At 47.3% G+C, this 17,616-nt stretch overlaps 1 protein-coding gene across 2 annotated transcripts in view; it reads right to left on the minus strand.

Annotated features, from left to right (window-relative positions):
- Positions 1-17,616, minus strand: part of LOC119458268 (sulfotransferase 1B1-like) — a 252,875-nt gene that overhangs the window by 191,213 nt on the left and 44,046 nt on the right. Inside the window, exon 1 of one of the 2 annotated variants that reach the window (XM_037720100.2) lies at positions 13,384-13,803. The exons of the other annotated variant lie outside the window; for it this stretch is intronic. The gene's annotated coding sequence lies outside the window, so the exon portion shown is untranslated. Of the gene's footprint in view, positions 1-13,383; positions 13,804-17,616 lie in introns of those variants that run through there. 2 annotated transcript variants of the gene reach the window in all.

Below are 17,616 nucleotides of genomic sequence, written 5' to 3' on the forward strand. Positions count from 1 at the left end.
CGGGCTTTAGCCGTCCATATACATCGTGCGGCGCTCCTGCAAAACTCTCATTCTTGTATTTTTCTTCTCGTTCACGGGTATTGCTATACCAGCTCCCACAGCTCGGTACTCTCTGGCGTACGGACGACGAACACGGAAAAGCACAAAAACAGTCAGCAAATCGTTTGTTGCCTGTTTTTTGAGTGGTTCTCTCGAAGAGGAAAAGAAGAAATCAATATACCGACAGGCCCCATATAACGAAGTTCCCGGTGTTCCGCCGAAGAAAAAAAACTTGGAGGACGCTCACGCTTCACTTTTAAGAGTGGAACGCGATAGCATTCCAAGATCTCCGACTGCTTCTCATGCTTCCCGGCAACTGCATCTTATGTAACCGTAATGTTTACCGGGAACGCTGGCGGCGAAATCTATGCACGAAGGCGATCTTTCCGGTAGGAAACGCGGCCTCTTGCGTCGGCCGATCTGCTGTTATTGTTTCGCACTTTTGTTGCGATAGCATTTATATGGACACTCAAAGAGGATTTCTGCCGTCGGCGTCGCCGTCGCCGTGAGGTTTCGTATGACGTCAACGGCGATGAAATCGTCGAAATCGTCGAAAGCGCGAGGAACGCGCGCTTTCACGGGGAGCGAACGCACGGCGAACAAACGCGCGTTCTGCGCCGTGCTCTCTGAAGGGCTGCAGAATTAAGCGTCTCTTTCCTCCTTTACAATCACCATACATATAGAAAGAACGAGACTTCTTCCGTCGCGCGAAAGGCCGTGAGGGGACGGGAGGGAGGGAGGGAGGGAGGGAGGGAGGGAGGGGGGGAGGGGAGGCGACGTTTAGCTGCGGCACCAAATGCGTATTGATATAAAAACGTTGCGAGGCGAGAAGGTGGTAAAGACTCGTTGAAAATCTCGTTGAAAACCTCCGAACCGCCCCCAGAGGCGCTGGCAATAGTCACCAACGCCGCGCGCGTTCGGTGCGAACGCGGGCAAAACGGCGACGCCGTCGACAACAGTTTTGCGCGTTGCTGGTGCTGCTGCATGTCCAAGTTTATACAGCTGATAAAACTACTATCCTTACTCCCTGTAGCTCTCTACTAAGTTGCTATCGCAATTGATGCTTCGCCTTTCGGTTGAAACTGCGACATTTTTAATATTTCATTCTGAGAAGACTTAACATAAAAGGCAAGAGCTGTCGGCGTTTTGTTTTCATGAAATTTGCTTCCGGGCTGTCATTCTCAAAATTCTGAGGAATAACTTTGCAAAGAATGTAAGACAAAGTGTGAGCAACTTTCGTGGTAGAAGACGTATTTAGTGCCGCGTAGAATATTTTTCGCTCACAGGACGCCAACGCCGGCTACGGCGCCGGCCGCCGATACCGGATTTCCTGGGACACGGGGCCCTTAACGCTCTCGCGTTAAAAAAAGGGGGGTGGGGGTGTAAAACGTGTGCATGGATATAGCCACAAACGTCACTGCCGCTCGAGATGCATGCGCAGATATTCAATTTAGATCGTGTATCCCACAACTTAGTTACTGGTGCGCAGTCCCTACACGTCCTTGCGCCGAGGCGGAAAACACGTTCGGCGGCGCAGTGCACGTGCTTGTTCAAGGCAGGTGGCACCTTGCGGTTAGTGAAATCTGCCGCGAGCGACCGGCGGCGCCCATACAACCACGGGAGCGAGCGCGGAATGAAGCCACGTGACGTAGAGCCGAGACATGCGTTGTAGAGCAGATAACCAGCTATAGCGCTGTAAAGGCAACGGAGGAGGACAGGCACTCGGGTTGTCGAGAGAGGCCACCGTGCAGTGCCACATCTGTAAAGTTAGCGAGCGGCACAGTTCACGTACGCGTTGTATATCAACGTCGTATAGGCATGTGCCAGAGCGGGAAATTAAAAAAACGCGCCAGCTCTCAACACTCGCCACATTATCGCCAACGCCGGCTCGGGATCCTGACGCTTTCGCCGCGCGCAATCTCAGCTGACACTGGCGCGTTTACAGAGTATTTCTCTATGGTAATTCTCTGCCACGGAGCGCTTCATAACCTCCGCCTCGAGTAAGAGATGCGAAAACAGCACACTGGATAACGCTTAAAGGCGCCAGCTGTGGAAATGTCACTAAGAAGGAAATCGAACCAGAAAAGCGTGATGACAATTTAAGGGGCAGTGCGCTTTGGTGTGTCGAAGGGTCCCTGAAAAAAGCACTATAGGGTCAAATTGGCCGAATGACAATCATTCACGCGCAGCGTGTGGAAATACCGCAAGAAAAAAAGCTATTGAGAAAGTTTGGTTAGCATGTCTAACTATATCCATCCCTAGGTAAACAAGGACGTAGTCTACCCTGCCCGGAGACTTGGGCTTCAAAAATAGCAATAGCAAAGGGGAAAGGTTTAGGAATCTGTCGGTGTATAATATGCTAAGGGACGGCTCAAGTACTGTCGGCGAGAAGGTATAGGGAACACAAAGACTAGAATGGAGCATACTCGACGAATCAATGCGTTCCCAATATTTTCCTCGTGGGATGAAAATAAAATCAAATGAAAGGCAAATGCAACGAGCCCGGCGGCACCAGCCACAAAACCATTTAAAAGAAGCTACTAATAAAATTCATCCATCCAAACATACGTCTTACAAGCAACTTGAGACATCAGCCCATAGTTGGTACACTACGACCAAGCTCACTAAGCGCGCGGAAACCACGAAACACAGAAGGGATAAGACAAGCACAATCACCAACTTACAACTGAAGCTTTGTTACTGAGAACTTTATTTTTTGTCACTGCCCCAAGTGGTGCGGTTCTGACAGCAGCATGTTATCTATGTAATCAGCGCAACATTCTTGAGACAGAAGGCAGGACACACAAAAGCGCTAACATTGAACAATGATTTTTTGTCATATTACTGAAATTCACTGTTCAAATTGGTATTAGTGTTTTCTGCCTCCTGACTAAAGAACTTTGCACTAAATACTAGCCAGCAAGCCGAACCATTTGTTATTTTGTCATCTCAAACGTGATAGTACACTCTATAATTCATTCTGATGCTAACTTATAAGACTGTCTTACTACAGCTTGCAAATATTTATATTGCGGTAACTTGATGTTTCGATACTTTAGGTGCTTGTGTTTATATTTGTGTGTTAATCGCGTACCTACGAAATCATATAGCCCGTTTTGTTAACTTTTGTTGCATTTAATTATGTGTTCGAGCAGTTTTTGAAGTGAAAATAATACGTGTATGTATATGATGTACGTATTCTTGGAATGTAATTATGCTGTAACTGTATCGTATAATGTTAGTACCAGTATTTGCCTTACTGTTACTCTTTTATTGGACCCACAACTAGCATTTGGCTATGAGTCCAACCAGTTTTGGAAACTCGTGTATTCCATGTCTGCATAATAAATTGAATTGAACTGAACTGAAACCAACAGACCGACACGCTACCTTTGCGAAGATCATTCCAGAACCTGAACATGTGCGATAACTGGTCGCAGAGCCTACCTCCATTCACGAACTCACTATATATTACACAAAAGACAGAGAGTTCATAGAAAGGCGTAATCAGTTCCCACGGGCAAGAATACAACGTCCACCTCTCTTGTTTTTGCGGCCAAGCTTATAGGTTGCGAAAAAAAAAATCGCAGCTTCGTTGGGTTGCACCTTAAGAAACAAATAAAAAAGAACTCATTTCGACAGGTGCGTGTTTACTACCAATTTTACGTAGTGTTTACTACTGTCTCAGGCAACAAGGACTGTTGCCGGTCAAACGACGATGACAACAAGCGAGGAACGAAACAATTGGCGCTGACTTCAAAGCGTCAGTTGACGGCTACGCCTTCTGGTGGTGGTTGCCTTGTTATCTTTCGCGATCCGCTGCATACGGTTAGAGCGTCCGAGCCACTTAAGAAGGCTTCCAAACATTCTTGCCGGTCGCCTGGCGTGTCCCAATCGCGTGCCATCTCTCTGTCGCCGCCAAAACGACTTCCGCACATTCACTGACGCGAAAAGCCACTGCTGTCCGACTGCCGGTCTGAAAAGACGGCACGGCGCGCCGATAAGCCTGCGGGCCAAGAAAGATACCGTGTCCAGCTCCGCTACGCAAGGCTGGTCAACCAACGCGAGTCTTAAAGAGAGTTGCGTCTAAGAAACGCATTTTGCTTACCGATAGGATAGAACTTGGACCAATGACAGAGATTGCCTGTTATTTAAAAAAATACTAACGCATGTAGATCAACGTAATGCAGCGGCTCGGGGTCTAACCGTTGATGTTTTTTACACGGGTGAACTTCTGGAAATTTCGGATACGTGCAGGCACGTCTTGCGCCGAGCGATAACTTTGTAACTGTGGTTACATCGTAAAAAGCGGTCCCCGAGAAAATATAAACGATGTACGCGTGTCATTATGCCAGAGTGCCCGCACAGGCTCTGTTGTAAGCTTGCGTAGGCAACCCGACAGCCTAGTCAGTGATGCTGAGAAATTAACGGGCAATTCCGACGTAGCGACTAGAGTGACGGCGACTCGGTATAGCGGTGGCGGCATTCGACTCCGTTCAGATGTTCCTTGTGCCACTGTCAGGACTTAATTCCAACTGAGCACCGCGTCATCCTCGACAATATCAAATCAGCGGTAGTCACTTACTCTGGGAAGCAGTGTGTGCAGAATAAAATGAAACGTAAACGAAAAAAGGATTACTGAGCAGTCTTTCTTTCTTTCTTTCTTTCTTTGTTTCTTTCTTTAACGCAAGCTGTTCTGTGATAGAGCCACGTGGTCGTGCGGCTTCTGGGTATACAGATGTCGCTGCAAGTCTACCGGACGGTAGCGCGACGCCAGGTTAATACTCAGTGTAAAACAGGTGCTACAGGAGAACTAAGGCAAACCGCGGTGAATGTGCTAACTGCAGGCGCGTGCCGATACACGCTTTAGTGAATCTTTAATGAGAAACTGTCCAGTAAGAGAATGAACGGGAGTTTAAGTTGTAACACAGTCTTGCGGTAACCTTGACGCAGTGCTGACGTCCCTCCCCCCCCCCCCCCCCAAAAAAAAAAAAATTCTTATTACACCAACGAAAATTTACATGGTGCCGCCTGCTGTACTGGAATCGAAAAAGAAACGGTTTTGTCACAGCGACAACAATCTTGTCAAGTCTATAGCGTCTTCAAGTGACGAGATGGCAAGTTCTACTTTTACGACAACTTTTACAAGTTTTACAGTGTAGCTGTATTGGGTGCCTCTGCCGCGGTTTTCGTACGGCGGCGGCAACGTGTGGTGAGGAGGCACGGACACATTGCACATATAGGCGGTGTGCGTCGCCTGTAGGGGGCGCCACTGAAAGCCACCTAGCGACGGATTGCAGAATCGTGGATGAAAGAAGAAGGAGCGTGATTGCTCCGCCGGTGCGCCATGAACGGCAGATGTACACGAATCCGATTTTGCATTCGTGCGCTCGAAAGAAAATTATTTCGGCGCTGAAAGTGCCACAAAGAAAACGCCCCCAACGAGAGTTGACGTGTTTCTCGATTTGGCTTATTAAATGAGAAGGCCCAGTCAACAAGCTGCCGCTCATTTTATGTAGTACCAATAGCGCCAGTTTAAAATTATAAGCGATCCCGTGCATGCAGTGACCTCTCGATTCAATGACTTCTCAATTCATTTTTTATTGTCAGTGCAATTGAATCTTGCGTGCAAATGAAACAGGAAACATCGACAAATTAGACGAGCAGGGAACAAGAAGCACCGACTGCGTCAGTCAAAAGTTGCGCTGCCATTTCCCGTCAGTTTTCGCGTGCATACCCGAACATTTCTGTGTGCTAGAAGTGTTAGCACTCGTCGATGGGACACGAAGCACACTCGGGGCGTCGCCGATAGTTGCAGATTCAACACGCACACTCCAATATACAGAGTTGAGACAAGAACACGCGAACGAAAATACGACATATTAACTTATATCAGCCTGCAACACAGAGCACCAGCGGAGTCTCCCGTGCCCGATTTAGCACGCTGCGTAGAGGAGGCGCGGCGGTCGCGTAATACGGGAATATGCGTAGCACACAGCGGGGAATAGTGCTTGCTATCCTTTGTAATACACCGTGTAAATAGTTTACCTACTGTGCTTCCACGTAACAACATAGACGGGCTAAGCTGGGATACAGTGTAGCGTTTGAAGATACCTCGGCTATAGCGAAATACTCGCATACGATATATCATAAAGCGTCTGCAAAGTCTTACGTAAATTTTGTGCAGTTAGACACACAGAACTTCTGAAGGGTGTGAGAAGTTCATAGCTTGGCACACTCACTCATGAGTACACTCACTCATACTCACTCGCACTCATTTGAAAGGCGTGAGTGCGAGTTCGAGTGAGTGGAGGAGAGTACTTGAGTGAATGCTTGTGAGTGTGCGTGGAGGTGAGCGTGAAGGTGAGTGAGTGTGAGTGAGTATTCTCCCACACTGCCGACCTACGGTGAGAACTGCCTGATGCAGCTTCGCTGTATGTATGGAAATAAGCTGCTCATATTTTCATACAAATTTTTGAAGACTTTTTTTGTCGTACTTCGGGCCATCGCACGTAATCTCCAACTACAAGTGCACGCAGTGTATCGAAGCACAAGCGACTGTTATTTTAGCCTCCGAAGCGTCCCAACTCGAGCGCCGTGCGCAGCAGGTGCTCGTTCTGAAATGGGAACGCTGACTCCGGAGCGCGCAGACTCATCCGCATAAGTGAAGCGACACGCACACACAAACAAAGAAAAAGGAAAGAAAGAAAAGCAAAGCGATGCTATCAATAAGCGGCCCGCGCGGCACACATCCGAACACGGGGTTCACGCCCGCGCGTCGGGCGCCAATCCCGATATCCGGCACGGGCGACAGACGCGAAGCTCGGCTGCGCGGCGCTTTTGCCAGCGACGCGGTATTTAACGGGGACGCGTTGCATTGGCGATCGCAAAAAAAAAAAAAGAGTCACGCGCACATTTGCGCCGGTTGAACCAGCGTAAACCGGCTCTCGATATACGGCCGGGGGATTGACTCACTGCAGTGACGTGCCGATATGCGGGTCTCGTAAAAGCGGTTAGCGGATGTGACGCAAATCCCAGTGCGTAGCAGCCTACATATCCTATAGGTCGGGCCTGTTCGATTTTCGTAGTTGCCGTGCGACTGGCCGCTCGAGGCACGTTGCGTGTATTCGCGGGCTTCTTTCACGCTCGGAAAAAAAAAACTTTTGTGTAGCCCGTATTGAGCAACAGAAAGCTGTATCACGAGTTTTTCGTGTTGCTCTACAATTTTCTCCATTGACCCTTTTCATCTAATTCCAATATTTGATAAATTGATAATTCAGACTAATTATGTAATTAGGCGGAATGCAAAAAATAATCCGTGTATCTCCAAGCTACGGCAAACAGCATTACCTCGGTTCTGTCCAGCCACGTGGCATTTGCATATTTTTAAATCTTGGTGCATGATAGTTGGGATAGTAGGGTGTTTTTTTTTTTTGACAATACAGATTTTTTAATAAAATGCTACAACCGTGAGACACCTGTCATCTTCGCATACGAGCTCTACGGCGAGGCGGAAATACTTTGCCCTGGTAACGTTACCCTGAAGTGACTTGTTAAAAAACATTTTCTAATGATCTTTTTATTATTAACTTGAGGGTTGTTTACATGAAAAACGTGTAGGGCGTCACAATTTACGGCATACCCATTTTCTAGAAATCCGTAAAATCGCACGTAATTTCAGATACTCATCATCGAGATTGAAGCCCAAGCCCAAACCCAGGCAATACAGGGACTAGACGTCCCAGACGTCCAGACGGCCCAGACGTCCAGTTTCAGACTTCGCGCATGTCGCCACGGGGCATTTCGGCCTGATATGATAGCGGGGTCGCCTTTTCTGCGCTCCCGCGGCGCTCGGTTTCGATATTGCCTGAATTTACCGTTAAAATTCGATGATAAGTATCTCGAATTAGGTGCGATAAGAATCTCGAAGAAGGCGACCGCCGTCAATTTCGCCATTTAAGCAACTGCCCCTAAGGCACTAATAAGAAAGTTATTAAACGTTTGTTAATTAGTCTTCTAATATCACGTTATTCGCGGCAAAGTACGAGGGCGAATCCGAAAGTATTTGCCCCTATTTGTTTATTAGCAAAAATAAGGTACATACAGGTGATTACAAATATACGTACTATTCTACATACACTATTTTTGCACATATAGTCCCCATACAGGTTCAGACATTTGTCCCATCGCAGCCCTAAATTTGAGATGCCCCAGTGGTATAATTTGTCAGACTGACCGTGGAACCACCGTTGGACTAAGAGTCCCACGGTGACTGTTGGTCCGACTAACAGTGCGACTAACATTTAGTTGCTAACAGTGACTATCTCATGCAGTCATTAATGTTACCTCTACCGTTTGCAACTGCAGCTATGCCAAGGCAGTAAATGGTGGGACAACTACGTATAGTACCTAAACAACGTTCATTTTGGCTAAATTATGTGCAAATGAGTGCACTCCGTTTCACACTTCGCAGGCAACGCGAAGTGTGAAGTTTTTCCAGCTCTCCCTTTTCACCTTGTGTATCTCGTGGTGAAATAAACATGTTGATGATGATGATGATGAAGCTAGGCAATATAGTGCGGTCATACAAGTTTTTTTTAAACTGCGGCGCTTTCTACGAAGAAACTTGACATAACACAACTTGTGGACGTAGGGTTACGTTGAATTACGCATTATTCTTGCTTCGAACTTTTGCGCTTCTAGTACACGACGTACGATGTCTTGGTCGCGTGCGCAATCGGTGCGCCGCCGGCGGTGGTCGCCCAAACGTGTCACTGCGCTCGTTCGGTGGTAAATAGGGCCCAGGTCCCCGACGCCTTACACGTAATAATTATGCATATTTTGCTACACAAAAGTACGAGATGTACTGCTACATCGAATTACATGACGCATACCTCCACATCTTTGCTTTCATATACGCAATGCTCTCATTCGCGATCAAAAAGTAGTGCGTCACAGTTGACGCAGTACTTTTTGATCGCGAATGAGAGCATCGCGAGAAGGCTCTTCGTAGCCTTCGCGGTGTTGCCTGGTATCTATGAAACGGAGCGTAGTATTACTACTCAGACAATCGTTGCAAACCTGCGGCACTGAATAGCACCTTAGCAGACGACGCGTACACCTGGTGGTTAGCGAATGTGCCGCGCCGCTGTGAAACAGCAAAATAGAATCCCGCAGAACTTTAAAATAATTCCTCAGGATCTAAGCACAAATTTAAAAATTAGTGCCGCCGTATATCACACGGGAAGTTTCAAGAGCCGGTGCTTGTGGCATGAGGCCCGTTTCTTTCATTCGACAACGCGGAAAAGGGGCTGTCCTTGCGCTGACCCAGCCAATAAATAACCTGTGAACATCCCGCCAACTGTATAGTAAAATCTGATTCAATTACTCCGTAATTACGAAAAACCACAAGAAAGCGCACAAAGATCCCCCCAACCTATCATCTTGACATTATTTCAACGGAGTGCGCAGCACTTTGGAATAAAGTGACGTAAATCTGACTCATTTATCGACAGTGCACCACAATTCGTGACTGAAAGGGGGGAGGGGGCTACAGCAGGCGCTTATGGCCTCCGTTTCAACGCCACTTCCTCGGTGTCAGAGTAACGTATACCAGTGGGACGACAAACCCATTCTGCAGTCCGACAACTCTCCCCAACTATATTATACGGCACGTTCTCGCTGCACGAGCAGTGGAAATATGCTTCCGCATCAAAGATAGTGCAAGGCGGCGAGACCTTTAGTGATTCCTGCCCATACCTGTACACCGACACACCTGCCGCCATGCGAAACATGCATAGCACAGCGACCAGATGCGCCGCTGCAAACAAGTGTCACAACGGCGCGCATTCGAAACTACAACGTAGTTCAACGAGTTTATAGGGCAAACAGCATTTTCCCACTCGCGACGACGGTCGTGTCTGTCAAGCCGACCAAGGCACACCGACACTTCGTCAGTCTCGTCAAAGCCCCGCAGATTACATGAGGACGAGCCGCCAAACGAGGACCTCGTCCTCAATTGAAGAGTGTCGAAGAAGGTTGAACGCGTCACTGAGCTGTACAAGCTGCATAGCTTAGTGACCGTTGCCGTTTTCCACGCTGGCCAAGAAGAGGCCACGGGTTCGAATCCCCACGTCAGCGGCGGCCGCATTACGATGGCGGCCGAATTCCAAATCCCACCAGTAACAATCTTTACAGGTGCCCGCGAAAACCCTATAGCCGATCATAACATTCCCGAGTCCTCCACTCTGTAACGGCCACAGCTGTGTTGCTTTGCGGTGTGAAGCCCCATCAATCAATCAAGGCCGGGCAAGCAGCGTTCGTGGCCCGGACGATATTTCACAAAGCACGCACCGAAAACACAGACTGAGCAGACGCTCGCGGTGCACTGAAATAGAGGCCACAAGCATGCCAGCTAATCTCTGAACTTAAGAGTGAGTGTAAGCGTGCCAGCGCACTGCGTGTACTAACTTTGCTTCAAAGCTTGCCCTAAGCACACGTTTTATTTGGGATACGCGGGCACTTTATCGACAATTATTTACCTTTTAGTCGTAGCACCCAACAGCAGCACCCTTGGAACAGCAAACACTGACAAGCGACACGCTGTTTTCAAGTTACGGTAACTTTTTCGGCGACATTGGCTGTTGCCGATTTCACCAACTGCTCAGCAACTCGTCTCTGTGTGTACAGGGTGTTTCACTTAACTTCGGCCAAACTTAAAAAAAGTATGCAAATACTACGTAGCTGGACAGAACCAAGGTGATATTGTTTGCCGTCGCTTGGAGATACTTCGATTGCTTTTTGCATTCCTCCTAAGTACAACAATTAGTCTTAATTAATTAATCAACTTCTCAAATATTTAAATTAAATTAAATGTGTCCGTGAGAACGCTGTCGGGCAACATGAGAAACTACCAATACAGCTTTCGATCTGTCGCTCAATACGTGCTACATAAGAGTTTTTCCGAGCGCGAAAGAAGCCCGCGAATACACGAAAAATTGCCGCGCGACTGGGCACTCGAGGCACTTTGCCTTTACTCGCGGTCATCTTTCATGCTTGGAAGAAGAAGAAATAAACTTTATTTAAAGAGCCGGCACTTTGCTTTTAGTGGCCTCAGGTGTCGGCTCGAAGTCCTGAAAAAACACTTATGGTACCGCTGCTGCAAAATATACCGGTCGTTGTAGGCCTTGGCGGGCTGAAAGGCAGTTATGGTAAGAATCTGGACGTTTTCTCTTTTTTTTTTCGCTTTCTTTTTTAAAGTGACAAATCGGTCTGACCCCCGACATGAAGAGGCAGAGAAGTATAAAATGATTCTGTAAGCAGTGCTGAGGAAACGCCTCACCCCTAATTTCCTCAGAATTTCCGACATTGTGACGTATACACCAGGTTATCTTATAAAGCTTACTAGAGAAAAAGCGTGTACATTCATGCAGCAGTATCTGCATTTCGTAGCACCCATATTACTAGAGCTTTTACTTTGTCGTCCCCTTCGACGCTCATATAGCCCGAGCGGCCAAAAGATACTTGACAGACTATAAATGAATAAATGAAAAAAAAATCAATAATTCAACTTAACCAACCAACGTGCTTCCCTCAACATTCTTTAGAATAAGCGGCACCCATTTGAGCCCGGCGGTCACCCATGTCCACAAAACAACCTCTACACGATTCACACGCTTCAAAAAGAGCGACTACAGAAACACCGGCCGAAATGGAACACGGAGGTGTGCTGCCGATGCAAGCGCAATTTAGGAGCAAATTGCATGCCCGAATCTATTTTCGTGGGAGCAATATCGTGCCCCGCATTTTAACACCCCAACTTCCAGAGTTTCCGTACACCCTCGATGGAGTGTACGTTGAATCTTATCGAGCACCAGGCAGGGAAAACGTACTCCCTCTGGGTACAGTTGGAACTCTCCCGAGTCATACACGGAGCGTGCGGTTACTCCAGCATAAAGTTTATCGACCTAGTAGTACGCCATAATTTTATGGGCGGCGAAAATCTGAGTATAGACAATCGCCGAATAATCGCGTCTGTCCTCTTCGCCTCCTCAAACATCTCCAAAAGCTTCAGCTGCGTCTTTTCTTTTTTTCTGTGGGTCAACTAATACAATACGTCTTCGCAACAAACACGCACTCCTGCATCACGTGCTGCCCGATTGACGTCAAGCTCTACATTCCCTCAGACACTCACTCTATAACGGGTGGCGCAGGTTGCTGTGCTGCCACCTGCTATCACCCGTCCCTCACCCACCCCCCTATCTATATCAATCGAGGACTCGGCACACATTTTTCGTTGCTTAAATATAGAACACTTTTTTTTTTCGAAACGCAGCACGCGGTTCTGCTTATTTGTTAAAAAAAAGCGATTAAGAGACGAAAATAGTAGCTCCGTTTGAACGCGACACACTGACATAAACACCCCTACCTCGGCAGTGCCCATAACGCCAGTCTGCGCAAAATGTATCGCGAATGTTACAGCAATTATAGAACGAAAAATAAAAATAAATAAAAAAAGAAGCAGCCAAACTATAAAAGTAATGATACTGGCGCAGCGCATCTGCTCTAGTGTTAACGAAGCGCATGACAACCCGCGAGCTATTTGCGGGAGAACCAAGCCAATACTACTACGCTCAGACCACCTACATAATTACCGCGACTTCGCCGAAGGGTACTGACGTCAGCATCACGTTTAAAGCAGGGCAATCCGACGCGATTCGAGTTTGCAATTGAAGAGCGCTTCGAGTGAGTGCAATGTCACCCCACGAACTCCTGCGTCAAAGTGAACCCCTCTAATTCAGCAACCTATATTATCGTTGAACACACACACACACACACAAATGAAAATAAACGTGCCGGCGAGCGGAACAAGTAGTCCGAACAGCAACGGCTAAGGACACACACACGCGCGCGCTTTCGGAAAATAAAGGCCGTTTCGCGGAGGAGCGTCGCAAACTGGAGACACCGCGTGTCCAAGCTCCGCTAGACATCGTCGCCGGATAGCGCACAACTATTTTCCGCTCTCGCCTTCCACAAAGCAGCTTTGTGCCGTCACGAGAGCCAGTATATGGCGCTGCTGTACAAAAACCAACGATACTACTGCTTCCTGAACAAGTGAGGACCGCGCGAGAGTCGTTATTTCTCGAGGTTGCGAGCAAACGCAGGTGCGCTCCGCTACACATTCGAACGGAAAAAAAAAAAAAAAAAAAAACAGGAGAACGCCGCTCGACTTTCCAGCTTTCAGACTTTCCAGCAACAAACGCGGTGCGGCGTTCACACACGCCCGGAGCTACGACGCCGTGCGCAAAACAAAAGCGCCGCCAATTCAGCGACCACACTACTCACTTTGACGGGCCCGTACCCTCAGCCTCCGAATGACCCGAAGCTATCCATGGGACGAAGACCGTACGTATCACGTTCCACTTAACACGTCACAAGGGCAATGGCAAACGTCGCGGCGCCTCCTTGACTTTGACACGATTCGCCGGTCGATCCGACGGCGGGCAAGTCCGCTTCTTCGAAAGTCCGCGGGCCGCTTCAGGCGCTAACGATGATGGGGGCGTTCGTTGCAGTCGGGAACGGCGGCGGCGGGCACATAGAAAGGAAGAAATACACGAACGTGTACGCACAATCAAAGAAGCGGGGTGGAATTTGGCACTGGCCCGATGACTGCCTTCGGCTTCCCGAGCACCCTTATTGGCTCGCGTGGGCCGGCTCAGCCAATGGGAGAGGCGCGCGCCACAGCACTTCGTCGTCGTCGGCCTCGTCGGCTCGCGATGCATCGACTGACGGTCGGCCGTACTGCTGCATGCCGACTCGACGCAGCCGCGATCGCGCGGGGAATCGGAGGAGGAAAGCCGGTTTCGGTTTCGCTTTGGCGCGCAGCTGTCACATATGCTATTGTCCTTTTTAGAAACAGCAGTGACGAAATGGGAGCGGCGCCAGCCAGATCTTTTTCATACTCCCGCGCACACAAACGCGTAGCAACGATTGCATTCACCAATTTAAAGACGACCTCCGGAGTATAGGTAGGCGGTGCACAATAAATCTAGTTTCAGTTTCAGGATGCCTGTGACCGATGCATTTCAGGTCATAAGCGTAATAAAATGTTAGTTGAGTACTCTTGCAATACTCACACCATTTAGATATTCATTTTTACCATACTGAGGAATGGAACTGCGTCGAGTCATTTATAGCTAACACAGAATCACCATCAACTTGTTGTAACATGATGGAAAATAATAAGCACTAAACAACTAAAACGATTCTCATGCTTATGTAAAATTGATCTTACGTTGTTTATATCAATTTCTTATGTTGCATTAGATTGTAATAAGTTACAGACTGCTAGGTTGTAAATATTTATGTTTTAAAGGATTCCGTTGTTATTATCTCCTTTTTTTTTTTTGTACTTCGTATACAGGCTTCTTGGTCTCTGAAATGTGCTGTATGACGTTGTACGCTCACGTTGTAGTAACATGCCCACCTGCAATGGTCTTGATATAGACACTGGCACTATTGGAAATAAATAAATAAAATATACACCACACGTGGCGTCAAATGCCCCCGTCGACATATAGATACAGTCCTTTGCGATGTGCATGAAACAGGAACTGTCGTAGAGCTAAACATGAAATGACGCATTTAAATGAAAGAGAGCCGCGGATAGCAAATGAGCATGGATATCGCAGTAGCGCTATCAAAACAGTGTTATCAAAAGTTCTTATAAGCTGAACAGCTTGAGTAAGGAGATATCAAATTAGACTTGCGTTGTGATGTTACACCTGCCTCATCGTCCACTTAATGACTGCGTTCTTAAATCTGCCACAAAACATTTGAGTTTTCTAGTTCTTTCGGGATTCAATCATCAATTCATTTACACAATCGCTTTAGGTGGTATAAACAGCGAGCGAGTGACCGAGGTGATTGATCAGCAAGAAAGGAAGGTGTGACCCACAGGAGCCCCCTGAAGTGACTCAGCAAAACAAAAAGCTGGAATATCATCAGGTATGTACAGCTCAGGCTTCCTCCATGGGCATACCCCTGGGCACAAGGTATGTATAGACAAGTTACAAGCGATAAAAATAACGTGCTCTTGCATTGTTACCCGCACCTTCAAGAACTTATAATACTTATACCTGTGCCACTTGGACGCCAAAATAATGATATTAACAGTTCAGTGCAGTAAAATTCAATGCATTTCGTGTGATGACACGTGGGAATACTTAATGGCATTAAAGCTTGATGCCACTTTCGACGTAGGGCGTTCTCACACTTCTTTCGGTCGTGAAATGCCCGCCCTCGCTCTCAAGTTGGCAGCTACTGGCGGCAAATGATACACACGTTAGCGAAGTCAAATTACTCTACAAAATGTATCTCTTAACGCTCTTAGTGGTATTTCTTCGGCCTTTTGCTTTCAATAGCATTTTCTTAAATGAAATTAGGATCGGCAAACAAGCCAACTGCATTCACTGCAGCTATCGTCATCGGCACGTTGAATGAACAGTGCGGGTAGCTATAATTCACGAATATTGTCATAAGTGAGTTAACGTCCTAGATTATTACAAGCAGTGACGTTGTCAGTGTGGCACGGTTATTATAGTTCACGTTGCCATAAAAATGCGTCAGGGAAGTTATTGTCCTTGTGTTTAAACACTGACCCATACACACTACACGGGAGATTAGCCAAGAATAAGGCGGTTTCACATGCGCTTTTCATTAGGATTGTGTCCAAAATAAAATTTTGCGCAGCAGAGCGTTGGTTAGGCAAATATAAATTTAGAAATTGTACATAAAAAAACGCTGTAAAGAATTTCGAGATAAAATAATTTACTATCGAGAAACAAAATAAGAGAAAAAAATTGATAATTTTATAATTCAACACGGTCATCTTTTCGCACCCCTAATAAAGTTGTGAACTGCGAGAAACGCATTCTCTGTGGCTTAATACCAGCGAAGACGCTCCAAGAGAGAGAACGGCTGGCGAATATAGTGATAGCACAGGTTGCCGAAATGATACTTCAAATATATTTGTTCGCCTTGAAAATCTGCGGCACGAGAGAAAAAGAATATGCTCCATAGATTCGTCATCGTAACCATCGCAATATTGCTTCTCCTCCTTTTCATCGTTTTATCCCCTTTCTCCTTTCATGAATAATGTTTAGAACTGCGGAGATGGCGACTGTTTTAGAGCGCCGCTCTTAGGCGCCCGTTCCTGGGTTGAGCGTCGGCGCCGGCGTAACCGCGCGAACGCGCTCGTCGTCTTCTTCCACAGCCATTGCAGGCACGACGAATCTTGCACCGGATCACGGTGCAAATAATGCTGGCCGGAGGCGCGAAACTGAACCCCCGTGGCTGTCTAAGTGTGATTAGTAAGCGAGGTCCACCAAGTGTTCCTTTTCTCGCAATAATAGTAAACATTGCACACGGGCACATCACTGACTCGCAGCTTTTTCTACCCAATCTTTTCCTCGCCCTCGTTCCATCATTCTGCATATCACCTTTCTTTTCGTATTTTTTCGTCGAATACTAATCACAGTCATTGAGAAGGTTCGCCAGGCCTACACGGCCATTGCCCCTCGAGGGCACATGTGCGTACACGCTTACCAAGGACACGACTAATTGACTAATTGCGCAGCATTTGTCCCCGCATTCTCCCCCTCCCTCTCTTTATTGATCCCACTTTCTTCCGCCCGCTTGCCTTGGCCAAGCATTTTGTAAACACCGCTAACACACGACTACTTGATACGAAGAGAGGATAGCATGTGCCCATTTGCATACGCGCATACGCTAACGTATGCAAATGGGATTGCTCGGTTAAAAAGGCCGCGATGATACCTCCAGCCTCTGTTCCTTTCATTGTTTCACAGTTTCAGTGGTGACGACATTATTAATCAAAGAAGGAGCCACATGTTATTGCGGCTGATTTGCTCCAGGTCTCAAGATTGTCCATCAATTCAGTCCAAAAATGCCCAGTTTCACTCAGTCATGTTCTGCTGCCCTTTCTCACTGCGCTCGAGTTCACGCTCTCGTTTTGCCCGCCATAGCTGTGTTCTGCTACCGCATTCTCGATCCATCGTACCGATTTCGGGAAGTTTGACACTCATTCGTGAGGAGAAATCCAGTGCGGCACCTGACCGGACAAACACACAACACACTCGAGGGGCATTGTAACATGACTGGACCTGTGTTATCCCTTTCGTCTTTCTACCAACTCTTGTTGGCATATAGTCAATCAACGCGCGACAGGTATCATACTCTCGCAAGTCACTGATTGATCGAATAACTGATTACGCTTTAATAACCTCCCAAAGCAACACACGCAAGATGAGAGGCGTCGTCGTAGTGGGCCGCTATAGATTAATATTTAAGGGCGTATTTACATCGTACATCCGACTCCATTGCTTGCTTTAAACTGAGGCACGGGAACTCGAAACCCTAGAAAAAATAACTTAGCGGAGACTCCCTGGACGGAAATTATCCAAGATATGCGTAGCGTTACGTTCGGCTTGCTTCTGCTGCTGTTGCGGCCGTTTTGTGCACGCGTTGCGAGAAGAGTAATGTTCGCATATGCGCATG

Source organism: Dermacentor silvarum, chromosome 7 (assembly GCF_013339745.2).
Source record: "Dermacentor silvarum isolate Dsil-2018 chromosome 7, BIME_Dsil_1.4, whole genome shotgun sequence".
NCBI classification, from domain to species: Eukaryota; Metazoa; Arthropoda; class Arachnida; order Ixodida; family Ixodidae; genus Dermacentor; species Dermacentor silvarum.